At 46.4% G+C, this 16,173-nt stretch overlaps 1 long non-coding RNA gene across 1 annotated transcript; it reads left to right on the top strand.

The window, feature by feature from the left end:
• Positions 1 to 12,701: 12,701 nt before the first annotated feature.
• LOC119300736 lies at positions 12,702 to 15,952 on the top strand. The gene is made up of 2 exons (XR_005146681.1): positions 12,702 to 13,215; positions 15,626 to 15,952. It is a non-coding gene; the product is annotated as an uncharacterized LOC119300736 (long non-coding RNA).
• The last annotated feature ends 221 nt before the right edge of the window (positions 15,953 to 16,173 follow it).

Below are 16,173 nucleotides of genomic sequence, written 5' to 3'. Positions count from 1 at the left end.
GCCACTTTTGGAGATGTTTATGGGCTAAATTGGGGACTAAACTGCTTTTTAGTACTACTTGTCACCCCCAAACTGATGGACAAACTGAAGTAGTCAATAGAACATTGTCTACTATTCTTAGGGCTGTTTTGAAGAATAACAAGAAAATGTGGGAAGAATGCTTGCCTCATATTGAATTTTCTTATAATCGTTCATTGCATTCTACTACTAAGATGTGCCCTTTTGAAATTGTGTATGGTTTCGTACCTCATGCACCTATTGATTTGTTGCCTCTTCCATCTTCGGAGAAGGTTAATTTTTATGCTAAAGAACGTGCTGAATTGATTTTAAAAATGCATGAGTTAACTAAGGAAAACATTGAGCGTATGAATGCTAAATATAAACTTGCTGGAGATAAGGGTAGAAAACATGTTGTGTTTGCACCTAGAGATCTTGTTTGGTTACTGTCAGTGTCAAAACCGGTGGATCTCGGGTAGGGGGTCCCGAACTATGCGTCTAGGCCGGATGGTAACAGGAGGTAAGGAACACGAAGTTTTACCCAGGTTCAGGCCCTCTTGATGGAGGTAAAACCCTACGTCCTGCTTGATTAATATGAAGATATGAGTGTTACAAGAGTAGATCTACCACGAGATCAGAGAGGCTAAACCCTAGAAGCTAGCCTATGGTATGATTGTATGTTGTGATTGTTGTGCTACGGACTAAAACCCTTCGGTTTATATAGACACCAAAGAGGGTTAGGGTTACACAAGGTCGGTTACAAAGGAGGAGATATCCATATACATATTGCCTTCCACGCCAAGTAGAGTCCCATCTGGACACGAGACGAAGTCTTCAATCTTGTATCTTCATAGTCTAATAGTCCGGCCAATGGAGATAGTCCGGCTGTCTGGAGACCCACTAATCCAGGACTCCCATAGTAGCCCCTGAACCAGGCTTCAATGATGATGAGTCCGGCGCACAGTTGTCTTCGGCATTGCAAGGCGGGTTCCTTCTCCGAATACATGACAGAAGAAGTTGAATACGAGGATAGTGTCCGACCTTGCAAAACAAATTCCACATTCCACCGCAGAGAGAATAACATTTTCGCAGATCTAATCCGCTAGCTTGTTTTGGCAACATGACATTATGTCATGGACTGGTGATTATTCGAACTATTTCTCTTAACCAGCTACACACATAACGCGAGGTGGTTTCTTGACACGTCTTGCCGAAGCGGAGATCGTGTTCCCCTAATTACGAGATTCTCATTAATGCGGTTCGTGGGTAACCCAACCGTGTCTAGGACTCCTAGATTATAGATAAGTCCTAAACGGCTACGGAGAGGACACTTGATATTCACCTTCTTTATAAGGGGACAAGGTTTTCTCTTTTTCCCTCCCGTGCTCAACCAAACCCTTCCCCCGCCTCGAGTTCTAACACCCAAAGCCCAGGTCAGGTGCTCCGGATCTTCAACCATGTCCGGATCCAGCCTTCAAGGCCGATGGACGCACTCCTCCATTACGGAAGAGGACATCAAGAAGTTGAGGGAGGCCAGATATCTGACCGCCGAGGTGTCGCATCGGCTGCCTGCTCGAGGGCAGGTCATCCCTACTCCCGAACCCAATGGGAATGTTGTGTTCGTCTCCCACTTCCTACGAGGTCTAGGCCTCACTCTGGATCCTTTCGTGAGGGGCTTGATGTTCTATTACGGGTTAGATTTCCACGATCTAGCCCTGGACTCCTTTCTCCACATCACGACATTTATTGTCGTGTGTGAGGCCTTCCTCAGTGTTACCCCTCACTTTGGCCTGTGGCTCAAGACCTTTGAAGTAAAGCCGAAGTTGATCGAGGGGCAACAAGCCGCGTGCGGAGGTGCATCAATAGGCAAGATGGCAGGAGCTCCATGGCCGAGAGGTTCCTTTCCAGAGGTGCCCGAATTATGGCAACGGGAGTGGTTTTATGTCACGGCTCCCAGAAGTGCTAAGTGGGCGGCTGCCCCCGCTTTTCGCTCGGGCCCCCCCACCACTACTGATGTCATGGATCAGCAGGGGTCTGAGCTGGGGTCCAGCCAAGGACGTGCCTATGCTGCAAAGCCGCATCCGAGATCTCTTCGAGGGAGATTTCAATTTGGTTGCGGTAATACAAGTTATGCTGGTTCGCCAAGTCCAGCCTTGCAAACGTCGGCCCCTGGGCTTGTGGGAGTTCAACCCAGAGGGACCACATGCCATTCAAAGTTTCCTCGGCCTGACGCACGAGGAGATGTACAAGTCATTCTTCGGACCTCAAGTGGAATGTCCGGATATCACCGAGGACGTGGGCCTGAGCAGTAACCGCGCCGCCGAACAAGTAAGAAATCCTCTAGCCGAACACACTGTCTTTTATTCGAGGTAATTTTTGAGAGTTCGCCTTTTGACCAGGACTGGCTAAAGAAGGCGAAGATGATTCGGTGTTTGGCCCCCATCCTTGAAGGTTTGGAAAATCTGGTATTGGAGAAGATGCTCGAGGTCGCACCTTGCCTGGAGCCCTTGAAGGAAGATACCGAGGGGGATAATACGGGCGAACGCGGGCCCCCATCGCTACCCGTTCCGACCGAGGGAACGAGCGTTTCCACGAAGGAGGACGACCAAGGGAGGAAAAGGACTGCTTCTGAGGATCCGGAAGCCCTCCAAACGGGAGAAGAAGTCTCCCATAGAGGGTCCTTCCTCGGAGGGTGCTTTTGCCGCACAAATTCCGCGAGGGGATCAGCCCTCCAACGAGTTGTAAGTGATCCACAATATTTTAATAGTAAGAGTATGCTATATTTTTCCTCTGAGAAAACAACCACCGCATATATCTTGCAGTTCGGGCCTCAGCCCCTCTCAAATGAGTTCGTCTTCAGGGGATCTTCTTCCGGAGATGATGGAGAGCGAAACGCCTCCCCCGGACTCCTCCGCACCAGAAGCGGGCGACCCCGAAGTGTCGTCGTGGAGGGCCTCTCCGGATCCGGTGAGGCCAGAAGATAGTTCCGTAGACCCCAGAAGTCCCCAGTGTCCGGCTCACGAAGAGAGCATACGAAAGAGTCTGGCACCGCCTGGTGTGCAGTCGGACGTTCTAAGGGAGTTGGTGGGGCGAGCGGCCATCTCAGAAGACCGCCGTATGTTGATGGGTACGGTGATGGAGAGAATCTCGTCTGCTGAAAGTGGATTACATGAATCCTTTATGAGTCTACTGACAGGCTTTGAGGTATGTGAGATAATATGTGATAGTACTGCACATGTTAGGTGTGCCCTGTGTAGATAGTAGCCCCTGAGACTCTGGTTGTCGTCGAGACTAGCGGCGAACAGAGGATCGTACTCCCAGGCAATAACCAGTCTGCCTCTATGTGCAGGTGGTGGAAGCTCCGGTGGATAGCTGGACTAATGAGTTTGCCCAATTAAAATGGCAACTGGATGCGGCAGACGCCGACACCGAGCTTGTTAACAAGAGGCTTGACGAGGCACAGGGTAAGTGTGATCATCCGGTGAACGCCACATAGTAAGAGTAGCATAATGCCAGTATCTTTAATATGTTGTGACTGCAGATGGAGCTGCCACCGTGGAAGCCTTGCGGGCGGAACTTGCCCGAGCCAAGGAACAAGCGAGGATTAGTAATGTGGCTGCTTTGAAGGCAGCTGAACAGATGAAAGTCGAGAAGGCCGCACATTGCGGGAGCCAGGAGAAGATGGCCAAGATGGCCGTAGAGTTAAAAGACACTGCCGACCGTTGCCGGGTCCTTGAGAAAGAAAATCGAGCGAAGGCAACGGACCTTGAGAAGGCCGCGGCGGCAGACAAAGACACCCGTTCTGCTATGAGGGCAAAGAAGGAGGAGCTGTGGGAAGCCGGGGATATTGCGGCTGGGAAACCCTTCATGTTACGGAGGAAGTTTAGAGATCCACGGTATGCCCCTCTGGATCGTCTATGGAGCTCGGCAGATGCGTATATGGATTTGGCGGTGAGCGCCGCCGATGCGGCGAAGTACTTCCAAGGTCAGACAGATCGTGAAGTGGACAAGCTGTTCTGGACGCAATTCCACGTTCCAGAGCGTCCGCTTTCCTTGGCTGACCAGCTAGCTGAATGGGCCGAACTGAATAGGTTGTCCGGACTCGCCATGAGGTCTGTTGTGGATCAGCTATGGCCGGAAGGGCCTAAGCCGAACAGCTATTTTAGCTTAGTGCAGCAGTTCCTTGATGCGGTGCCGCGTATTAATGCAATGAAGAGGTCGGCGTGCATAGAAGGCTCGCGGATGGCCCTTGCCCGTGTTAAAGCATACTGGGCGGAGATGGACGCTACCACTATTGCAGCGCAGGGTTCGGCCATAGGCCGTGTGGCTGCCGAACACTATTTCGAGGAAGTTCTCGAGGGTGCTCGTTTAATAGAGGCCTAGTGCTTGAAAAATATTATGTTTGAGTGATATGTATTCTCATTGTGAACATAATGCTTTTATGAAGTTTTTTATAAGGCTATGTTTATACTTTTGACTGAAATGATACCTCCTGTGCGGCCGTTTATGTATACATGTGTATAACCTGAAAGATTGCAGCCGTCGGCTTCAACCCCCATGCATATAATGCGGAGGTGCTCGCAAAAAACGTGTGTTCACACTTAACCCAACGTCTTGGTCCTGATAAGGAGGTTATAGCGCAGCGAGCGAGGCAACCGGACTACAATGCTTTAACACTTTCACTTAGCCATAGGAGTTTGACAGTGGGGATACTAGATAGCCCCTGGTGGCTCCGCACTCTCCCGATCACGGGGTGCGTATATGCCTGGCCGAAAAACGGCCCTTCGTTAAGGCGGAGGAATTCTAGCATTCCGATAGGTCATCTAGTGGTTGACCAGTCTCACGCTTTATCATGACAGTCAGTTTTCGGCTTTCTCTACTAAGGCGCTCGTGTAGATGAACCAGGGCACAATCGCAGTAGTTCTCCTGGTGCTACCTTAGCCGGTAAAGCGGAACGTAAGTCACCAAAACACAGGAGCCGGGCAAACCCAACATTTGACCAAAGACAATGATTCGGAGCTGATGCATATAAGGCCGAACTCGCGACGCCGAACACTCCCTAAGGTATTCGGTCTTTATGGTATAAACCGGGCCGAAATAGTGCCGCTTGTAAGAAGCCCCTTGTGTCCAGGTACGTGCATTATTCTGACATGTCCACATGCCAAGACATCAGCATCCTTCTCAATGGTGCTGAGAATTCGGTGGATATGTATCAACAAGAGACAATAAAAAAGGTTTACACCGGGTCTTGATCTAAAAAGAATCCTTGGAGTGGGTCCCTGCTGCACGTCTGCGCCTGTGTCTCCGTTGTGCTGTATCCTGGATGGGTGTAGCACGATGATTATTTGTCTGCGCACGCTGAGCCCCTTGTATTTGTAATAGGGGTGTGATCATTGATCTGGTATAAATTGCATATAGCTGCACCGGACTCGTCTAACCGTGTCCGAGGTCGTGATGACCTGCTAAATATGTTAGTTGGTGAGGCCGTTTTTAGTGTGCGGCTGTCAAGGCAGCCGCACGCTCTTTGGCACGCAGGAATTGCTTAACATTTCCGTTCACTGTAATGATGCCACATGGACCGGGCATCTTGAGTGTGAGGGAAGCATAGTGTGGTATTGCATTAAAGCGAGCGAAAGCTTCGCGTCCGAGTAGTGCTTGATAGCCACTTTGGAACGGAGCGATGTGGAAGATTAGATGTTCGCTACGGAAGTTATCGGGGAGGCCGAATATAACTTTTAGTAGCAGGGAGCCTATGCAACGAGCCCCTGGGCCTGGCGTTACTCCTTTAAAGGTAATATTGCTATGGCGAATTTTTGTTGGGTCTATCCCCATTTCGCGGATTGTACTCTGGTATATCAAATTTAGACTGCTGCCACCATCCATCAAGACTCGTGCAAAGCGGTATCCGTCAATTACTGGGTTTAATACCAGGGCAGCCCATCCCGCATGCCAGATACTTGTTGAGTAATCACGATGGTCGAAAGTGATCAGTTGAGACGACTAGTGGCAGGACTCCACGGTGACAGGACTTCGGGCGTATTTTGCGGGGAGTGCCATTTTGTTTCTTCCATTGATCATGTGCAACACGTTTACTGTTTTGACCTCTGGTGGAAATTTCTTTTGTTCCCCAGCGTCTCCCTTGAGAGGCTCATCCTCATCTTTGCTTGGTTATCCTCCCCCTTGTGTACGGCATTGAGCTTGTCGGACTGCTTGAAGACCCAACATTCTCTGTGAGTATGATTGGCTAGTTTGCCAGGGGTGCTATGGACCTGACATATTTGGTCCAGAATTTTATTCAGGCTAGACAGTTTGTCTCTGGCGCCTTTAGAGGGCGGCTTCTGACCTGGCCGAGAGGTTTTGAATCCGGCGCTTACTGCCGTGTTCTTCGTGATGTCCGCTTTGTTTCGGCGTTTGTTATTGCTATTGCGCCGGGATTTCCCGTTTCCATCTGTAACTTCGGATGTACTGGGGTCGCTGGTGCTGCATCTGGCTAGCCAGCTGTCCTCAACCGCGCAAAAGCGGGTCATGAGGCTTGTTAATGCTGCCATCGTTCTCGGCTTTTCTTGGCCGAGGTGTCGGGCAAGCCATTCGTCACGGACGCTGTGCTTAAAAGATGGCAAGGCTTCGGCATCCGGATAGTCGATAATTTGGTTCTTTTTAGTAAGAAACCTGTTCCAGAGCTTTTGGGCTGACTCTCTGGGTTGTTGAGTTATATGACTCAAATCATCCACGTCCGGAGGTCGGATATAAGTCCCTTGGAAGTTTGCCCGAAAAGCGTCTTCGAGTTCTGCCCAACTTCCAATGGAGTTTTGGGGAGGCCTTTGAGCAGTGACGGGCTGGCCCCTTGAGTTTGAGTGGTAAGTATTTGATGGCGTGGAGATCATCTCCTCGAGCCATATGGATGTGGAGGATATAGTCCTCGATCCAGACCCCAGGGTCTGTTGTTCCATCGTATGCCTCTATGTTTACAGGTTAGAATCCTTCTGGAAATTCATGATCCAGCGCCTCATCGGTGAAACATAGGGGGTGTGCGGTACCCCTGTATCTGGGAGTACCGCGTTGTTCGGATGTTATATCGTATGCTGGGGCGTGCTTGCGTGGTCTATAGATGGAGCTGGTTGCGCTGTCCTTTTGGTGCAAGCCCCCACGTGAATCGTGTATTGTCTTGTGAGTGGGATTATTTGCCGCTCTACGTTGGCCGCGAGGTCGTCTATCCGGCCAGGTGGCTGTTTTGATTTTTGGTTGTGAGGGGTCTGAGGCCTCCTCATCGAATTCAGGTAGCAACTTCCGCTTTGGATAGCTCTTGGTGGGGCGATTGTCGCCGTAGTTCGCTGTTGTGTTGAGTATTTTACTCCATCTGATTTGGAGTGTGTCCTGCGCAGCCTTGAGCCTTTGCTTCTGCTTTTTTAGGCTCCTCGCGGTGGCAACAAGCCTTTGACGGGCATTCTGCTGCTCCGGGTGCCTGTCCGGCGTTGTGTCATCCGGACTATTATCTTTGACAGAATTGGTTTGTTCGGTTTGATTATCCGTATTGCCATGTTCCAGCAGTGATTTGCCCTGCTCCAACGCTGGTTCTATGTGATCGTTATTTCTGGCGAGGCGGGATTTGAGGCGGCTCTTGCGCCGCCGCTTTGACTGCTTCTCGAGGGAACAAGCCTTCGGTGCGTCCTTCCGTTCCTCGCCGTCGTCTTCTTTTGGTGTGTCCACCATGTATACGTCATATGGTGAAGTGGACATCCAGCGCCTTGTGGGCGATGGTTCATCTTCGCCTCCCGCACCGTTGTCCATACCGTCGATGTCTGCGGAGTCCAAGTCGAGCATGTTGGTTAAGTCATCGACAGTGGCTACAAAGTGGGTGGTGGGTGGGCGTCGAATTTCTTCGTCGTCCGTATCCCAATCCTGTTGGCCGTAATCTGGCCAGGGCTCTCCTGACAAAGAGAGAGACCTCAATGAATTCGGAATGTCACCGAAGGGCGAGTGCTGAAAGATATACGTGGCGGTGAATTCCATGATCGGCGCCCAATTGGATTCGATTGGCAGGGGCGCGGATGGTTCGGTTTCCGGAAGAGAGTCCGACACCTTGGAGTCACGGGCTGCACGGAGATTTGCGCTAGTGTTCGGCTCGATCGCCGTTGAGACTGCCAACCCTGAGGTGGTGTCTAACCACCCGTCCTCGATTGGCGCAGTTGGCTCCGAACTAAGGGTCGGAGCTAATGCGGGCGCAGCTTCTGGGTTACTGTTCGGCGGTAGAGCTAGGTCATACCCACCGCGACAGTGCATCGTGCCCGGCTGTGGCTCGAATCCGTTGAAGATCAAGTCCCCACAGATGTTGGCCGTGTAATTCAAACTACCAAATCTGACCTGATGGCCAGGGGCGTAGCTTTCAATCTGCTCCAGATGGCCAAGCGAATTAGCCCACGGTGCAAAGCCGCCGAATACGAAGATCTGTCTGGGGAGAAAAGTCTCACCCTGGACCGCATTGCTATCGATGATAGTAGGAGCCATCAAGCCTAACAGCGACGACACAGAGGAACTCTCAATAAAAGCACCAATGTCGGTGTCAAAACCGGCGGATCTCGGGTAGGGGGTCCCGAACTGTGCATCTAGGCCGGATGGTAACAGGAGGCAAGGAACACGAAGTTTTACCCAGGTTCGGGCCCTCTTGATGGAGGTAAAACCCTACGTCCTGCTTGATTAATATTGAAGATATGAGTGTTACAAGAGTAGATCTACCACGAGATCAGAGAGGCTAAACCCTAGAAGCTAGCCTATGGTATGATTGTATGTTGTGATTGTTGTGCTACGGACTAAAACCCTTCGGTTTATATAGACACCGAAGAGGGTTAGGGTTACACAAGGTCGGTTACAAAGGAGGAGATATCCATATACGTATTGCCTGGCTTGCCTTCCACGCCAAGTAGAGTCCCATCCATACACGAGACGAAGTCTTCAATCTTGTATCTTCATAGTCTAACAGTCCGGCCAATGGAGATAGTCCGGCTGTCCAGAGACCCCCTAATCCAGGACTCCCACAGTTACATTTGCGTAAGGATAGATTTCCTAATTTGCACAAATCAAAGCTAATGCCACGTGCTGATGGTCCTTTTAAGGTGTTAGAGAAAATAAATGATAATGCATATAAACTTGAGCTGCCTGCAGATTTTGGGGTTAGTCCCACTTTTAAGATTGCAGATTTGAAGCCTTATTTGGGTGAGGATGATGAAATTTCGTCGAGGACGACTTCATTTCAAGAAGGGGAGGATGATGAGGACATCAATACCATTGTTACACCCACAGCCCCTGTTGCTATACATACTGGACCAATTACTAGAGCTCGCTCACGCCAATTGAATTATCAGGTACTTTCGTTTCTTGGTAACGATTCTAATGTTCATGAGAATATGATGCTGCCTAAATTGGATACATTTGTTTTGCTTACAAATGAAGGGCCTAGCTTGGACAAGAAAGATGAACCTTGGAGCAAGTTCAAGCATGGAGATGATGGCATGCGCAAGGGGAACAAGAACGGAGTTACAAGTGATGATTCCAGGACTCTAAAGCCACCATAATGAGTGCATGAAGCATGGGACGAAATATACAAGATGCCAATTCATAAATTTCGTCCAGAGGCTATTCTAGGTGTTGCGTCACCTTATTATTGGGCCAGGCCCATGTATTTTCGAAGTACTTAAGTATAGGCTGTTTTTAGAGTCCATATGTGTGGGGAAACAAGAGTTAGGGTTGGTTTCGGACCCCTCCATCAAGGACCATGAAATTCCCCCTCTCTCCTCCATATATACAGCCCTTAGGGCATCATTTAGACTTTGGGATTTGTTTAGTTAAAAGTTAGCCATTGCAACTTCGTGTATTTCGTTTGTGCCCAACGACCAGACCAAGACCGCTTACGGATCTCCACCTTTATCAATACTTCATCTATATTCGCAATATTCAGATTGCATTATCATATTCTTGCTCGTTCTTCGATTGCGTGCAGGAATAGACCTTCATGGTCAGGCTGATCGTGTTTCCAGCACCGTCAGTAACCTCGGGAGATTGGTTTAGTGATTGCTAAGGCACAACGTCGTGCACGTTTGTAGTCGGATCGTCAAAGTCGTCTCCACCAAATCGATAGTTATCACCTCATTGAAAGATCGGGACACCCTCGTCTCTATCAAGCATGATACAAGAATTATACAAATATATATACAGCAAAACACCGGCATCAGGCCATCAGCGGATCAACACCCAGCGACAAAGCACCCAACAGCAAGCCAGCAAGCACGCACACAGCAAGCAAGAACGCACGCACACAGCGAGCAAGAACGTACGAACGCAGCACGTTAGCAGCAAGCACGCACACATCAGACATGTAATAAGCAGGGCATGAGGAACAGGTAGAGAAGGGATTCAGAGGAAGTAACCTTGCTGGGGACGGGATTCCTGGCGGCAGTGGTGTAGTTGACTCGCGGTTGCGGCTTGAGATGGCAGTCAGGGTGACTCTAGGCGGCGGCGTGGACATGCAGGCGCCCTCGATCCAATCCGCTGCTCTGCTCTTGTCAATCGAGCGACTTATCCTCACCTCCTCCCGGCTGCACCTCTTTGGATGTTGTGCACCTGCAGCTACTCTTCGATGGTGAGCCTCCTCCCATGACGGCGCCATCGGGCTGGGAAGCCTTCGTAACCACCCCATCTTGACGACCCAGCACTGTCCCTGCTCTGCCATGGCGGCGACCTGTGCACGAGCGATGGGAAGGCGAGGAGGAGGAAGGGGCGTGGTGGTGGAGTAGCAGTCGGCGGTGGGGCTTGTAAGGCAGAGGCTGTGGAGGCGAGGGAGGAGGAGGAAGAGGAGGGAGGAGGGAGGGAGCATGGTGGCGGACGAGGGAGAGAGGAGTGAAGGGTGTGGGGGCTGTGGATTGGGGCTAGGGTTCACACGGTTGCCCAATGGGCTCTGCGCGAGGAAAACCAATCACACCCGTCCACTCCACACCCAGCCAACACAATATGACCCCACCAACAAATTGGCCCACCGGTCATACTCACGTGAAAGAAATAATAAGGTGAAACATGTGGTGAATATCTAACGGCCGAGAAAAGCCAGGTGGGAATTTTACCGCGATCCAACGATAGCTAAAGCACCAAATTAGGGGAGCTCTGTGAGGCAGAGTTGGCTAGCTTCTATTTTGTTTTAAATAAGGTTAAATGATAGAAGACTTCCTTCATTGGGATTGTATTCGAGGGAAATATCTTGCGGGAATTCTATATGCTCCAATGCTGATGTAAGTACCTGTTGTATATCACTGTATTTTAACATCAGCATGTATTTTGTTAACCGGCGTGAATCCAACATTTATCTGATCTAAAATTAGTTGTAGAAAAATGTTAAAGGCGCTAATGTTGATTTTTGTAAAGAAAACTGACTAGTAGTTTTGCATACTGAGCTGCATGAGTGTACTATGTCATATCATGCACATTACTGAATTGTAGTGCTGCTCTGGTTGCCCATTCATTCATTGTGTCGATGTTGCTTTCGTATTACCTTACCTGGCTGATGATAGCTGTGCCATACTATGTTAATTTGGTGTTGGCTAGTTGCCCAAACGTTCGTTGTGCCAACTAGTAAAGTGGCCCGCCCGATGTGCGGGCTAGGAATTTATAAAGTTATATCAGGAGAACACATTATTTGATTGATCTAAAGGAAAATGGAATCAAATGTGAGAACGTTCACAACTATGAGCATTCTGTAAACATAGTTTTGTAGTTCTGTATTAGGTATATATTTGTTTTCTCATTGATATATAAATATATATAATCATGTACTTGCTTGCTATGGACATGCTAAATTTTTATTTTCAGGGAGAACATTGTCAAAAAAGGACATTCTAAATTATCACAATCTTAGGGCGCAATTTATATATGTATCTTTTTTCAAATGTATATACTGACATATGAACCTATTAGTGTAGAAGTGTGTACTTGTGATATTCATTAATTATGTCTCACCTTCTCTTTTTAATTTATAGTGAACATATTTTCATTTTTTTGAATTTGATATACTCCCTCTGCTTCAAAATAAGTGTCTCAATTGTAACAACATTTATATAGTAAAATGGTTCATGGTGGAGAGAGGCGTTTTGGAGGCCGAGCTCCGTGGAGGCCTTTATTTTTGAAAAATTCAAATTCAAAATGTTGTTGTTCAAAAAATTCTGAAAAAATATGCGTGCATGTAAGGATGTAACACACATGTGTGTAAATATTCATGATGAAATACCTTGGGAGAATGAATAGTATCATGTGTTAAATAGCCCCAGATTTGTCTTTTTTTCACAACCCTCATTTCAATGTATTTTGAACTGAAAATTTACACACATGTGTGTTATGCCTCCTTGTATATCTATATTTTTTAGAATTTTTTGAAATGTAAAAATATGAATTTCGATGAAATTTCAAATTTGAATTTGGAGGCCTCACTGGAGGCCGAGCTCCAAAAGGGATTTCCGTTCATGGTGACTCTTTATTTGATAGACATTTGACTGAGTTAACTTAAACATGTACTACACCGGAAGTAGTACCAGCATTGGCTCATCTTTTCACCTAAGCAAAGTTCCATGTAACTATCCAGACTATCAACACGTACAATGTGTACACATCCAAAAAAACGTAGTGTGGCTACAAGTAGCACCAACATGAACCTTCATTTTCTCCTATCTCAAGTCTTCTTGTCTTCTCCCTATCCCAAAAAAGAAAGTCTTGTCTTCTCCAAAGCTCCCACTCCCAGCCATGGAAAAGGATGAGCCAGCCTGGATCTACCGCATATGTGAGGATCACCTCGAAGCTCCCCTCAGTCTCCTCTCCTACTTCGTGGTCCTCACTCACACACCTCGTGGTTGGGACTGCGCATAGTTTGCTTGCGCGCATGCCGCGTCGATCTCCAGGGCCGTCAACGGGTATCAGGGCCCTGATATCAGCTACGCGAGGGAGGATGCGAGCTCGTCGTACTCGACGGCGCAGTTGCCGCCGGCTTCAATTGAGGCATTGAAGGAGTGGATCTCGTTCCCCTTAGCTCCTGTAGGTTGTGGTTGTCGGGATCCTGGGGTTGTTATCCGTCCCCGAGTGCCGGGCCGGAGGCATCGTAGTTGTCCCCAAGCGGGCACGCCGACGCATCGTCTTCATTTTTGATAGTCGCAACCCGACTTCAGTGTCGCATTCTTTCACCTGCAGGTTCCCCCTCTTCATTTTTGTTTTTTCTGTCTTTGTACGACTGAACCATACTTTAAGATACTTCTTAATAGTGACAAATGGTATACAGGCTGCTATTGAAATGAGATAGTAGTAAGTCTGGACGCCAACGCAGCTTAAGCCAAATTAAATTTAGTAACTGGGTAGTAAAATTAGGTCTGATTGCATTCTACACGTGACATATAACGATGATCTGATGCTCTCAACATTGTTGTACTATATAATAAGCTTCAAATATCATATGTTAGAGTGTCAATGTTTGGTATTTCTAAACTATTTCCATCAAATGTTGATGCATTTTTCCGGTACTTATGTGGAGTAGTTGACCATCTCCGGTGTTTGGTATTACTGAACTATTTAAATCAAATGTTGATGCATTTTTCCCATACTTATGCGGAGTACTTGACCATATCCGTCCTATCATATCTTGTTAGCCTAGGTAAGTCAGTTATTATTTTGATGGTAGTCTATAGTGTACTATTTTTTCATGTACTTATGATTATATGTAATGCATAAAAGGCAGTATCATCCATCTAGTTCACTAGGATTGACATGTCCTCTACCCCAGCGAATGTTAAAGCCAACACCCATCTACTTCATATGTATGCAAGTAGCGGCGCATGCTCTTTTTAATAAATCTTTGTTTCTGTCTGACCAATTCCTTTGGTTTGTACTGCATGAACCACTCTTATGTAAGAAATTCCCAAATAGACAATGGATAATGGTACATTAAAGTACATAATCGATAGTGTATAATTAGTTGAGTGAAATCGGTTCTGGCTCTCCATGTTTGATGCGGTGAAGCAGAATATATGTAAACACTACCGAGTTTTGCTATCCTGGCCTGGCAATTTAGTCCTCCTGTACAATGGAGATTCCAACGATCATAGTCCATGGATGCTGCTAGTCAGTAGGTTAATAGCGTAAACCCCTTTAAAAATAGTTTTATTTGTTTATTAGCAACTTCTTTCCTTTCTTTTTTATAGTTTGAGCACTTCTTTAGATAGCAGATTCTTTGATCTCATTTATTTGTTGTTTCTACCAAGTGTTTGTCCTAATGTTTGTAATCATTCATTGAATATTAGGAGCAAAAAAGTGAAAATCCGAGTAGTAGAGGTGCAGGTCTATCATAAGTATGTGTTCATTTTCTGGAATGATTATGTGGATCAGACATGTTACTGATCTACATCTTCAATTGAGTACGCCTCCTTTTCACATCTATTGCTGTTATAAACAAAAGCCTCTTTCTTTAATTCTTTGAGACTAAAATAAATTTAAGTATATGTGAGAAATGAAGAAGTAATATCAATAAAATTTACATAATTAAATATTAGGATGAGCAGCATATGCAAAAAAATCAAAGATGAGAACTCTGAACTTCAAAAAATTTATCTGATAAATTTTGTAGTGACAGTGATGATTGTTTGTTTGTGCAAAACCTCCAGTAACCATACTTGCAAAAAGGTTTGCCCATAGAGTGGTCCCTATCTTCTCACCACTGAAATAATTTCATCATGTAAAGGTAATGTAAAGAGTTATATACATAACTTTAAAATTGCTTACATAATTTAAATAACTTACTCTAGCAAAAGAACATAAATCTCGCTTATATTTGAAATTTGCTGTCATTGTGAAGACAATTAAGCCGGGCTGGTGGTCGGCTGAGTGGACACAGGTCTTGGAATAACAGAGGGTAATGGTTCGATCCTTCAAACTTTCAGAACCGGCCTAGTCGAAAACTTCAGTTATAGTGAAATTCTCTAAAGGACTTGCGTCAAGTCTTTCAAGGAGGTGCCGTTAGTAGGAGAGGAGTTTTAGAGTTTAGCCAAGGTTGCTTGACGGTGTTCTGTGGATTATGGTTTATCAGTTGGAGGACCTAATTTATTCTTCCCTTTAATTGTATTTGTGCATGGTGTGAACTTTGACAGTGAGATCGGCAGAATCGCATGCAGAATGCTTTAGCCACAGTCCAAAAGGTTTAATGTTGTTAGTTCCTAGCAGTTCTGGTGTAACCACGAAGTGAGATGCATTTTAATTATGCAGTTTTTATATAAAAATTTATCTTCTTATATTATGTAGTTCATAAGCAGACAATCAAGATACTTGAAATGCATTAGCCATTTACTAAATGAATAGAGTTGGGAAGAAATCAAAGGTAAGGATTAGGCCGTAGATAATAAAAAGGAGGTGACAACCACCAATGTTTAAGATCAAGAAAACAGTGCTTATTGTGTCACAAGCGAACATTGCTTTTTTTCTCCATGTCTGTCATGCATACCTTGAGCCAAAGAGGTCAATTATAATTTTGATATTTGTTAGGTACCTCTAAATAACTATTCCTATGTAGATAATAAAAATTACCTGATCTGAGCACTAAGATTTGTTTGTGGAGGTGCAAAGGGATTAGAAGATGCTTATGGGACAACTGTGAATGTTGACGGGAAATAGCTATTTCAAAGTTTGATTAAGAAAGTCACAGTAATCAAAATCTTAGGTGGAAAATTATAGATGTCCATGGACACTAATGGCCAGGAACCAATATTTTATTGTCGGATGGTTATTCTCCTTTCATGTACGTTGCATGTGACAAAAGAATCAACTTGATGATGCTTATGTATATTTTGGCATCAAATATCAACTTCTATGTGTGTTGTTAATTGATGAATAGAACAATTATGGTAACAAAAAAAGAGTTGAATAGCAAAAACAAAAGGCTGTGCATGCAATGACCAGGGATAGGCTTGGATGGTCTGGTAGAATCGATCAAGTACCTACCTTGCCATTGTCTTTGGCCGTTGTGCTGATGCTGAGCCACCTCGGAGTCAGAGGGGTCGGCCTATGTCTTCCATCCATATCTGCCAGTCTGTCCTCCTTTTCTTTGCATACCAGAGAGGAGTAAGGACGTAGGGCTGGAATATTGAGGCAACGCGGAAGATGATG

Source organism: Triticum dicoccoides, chromosome 5A, assembly GCF_002162155.2.
Source record: "Triticum dicoccoides isolate Atlit2015 ecotype Zavitan chromosome 5A, WEW_v2.0, whole genome shotgun sequence".
NCBI classification, from domain to species: Eukaryota; Viridiplantae; Streptophyta; class Magnoliopsida; order Poales; family Poaceae; genus Triticum; species Triticum dicoccoides.
This window is presented reverse-complemented; position numbering and strand designations above follow the sequence as displayed.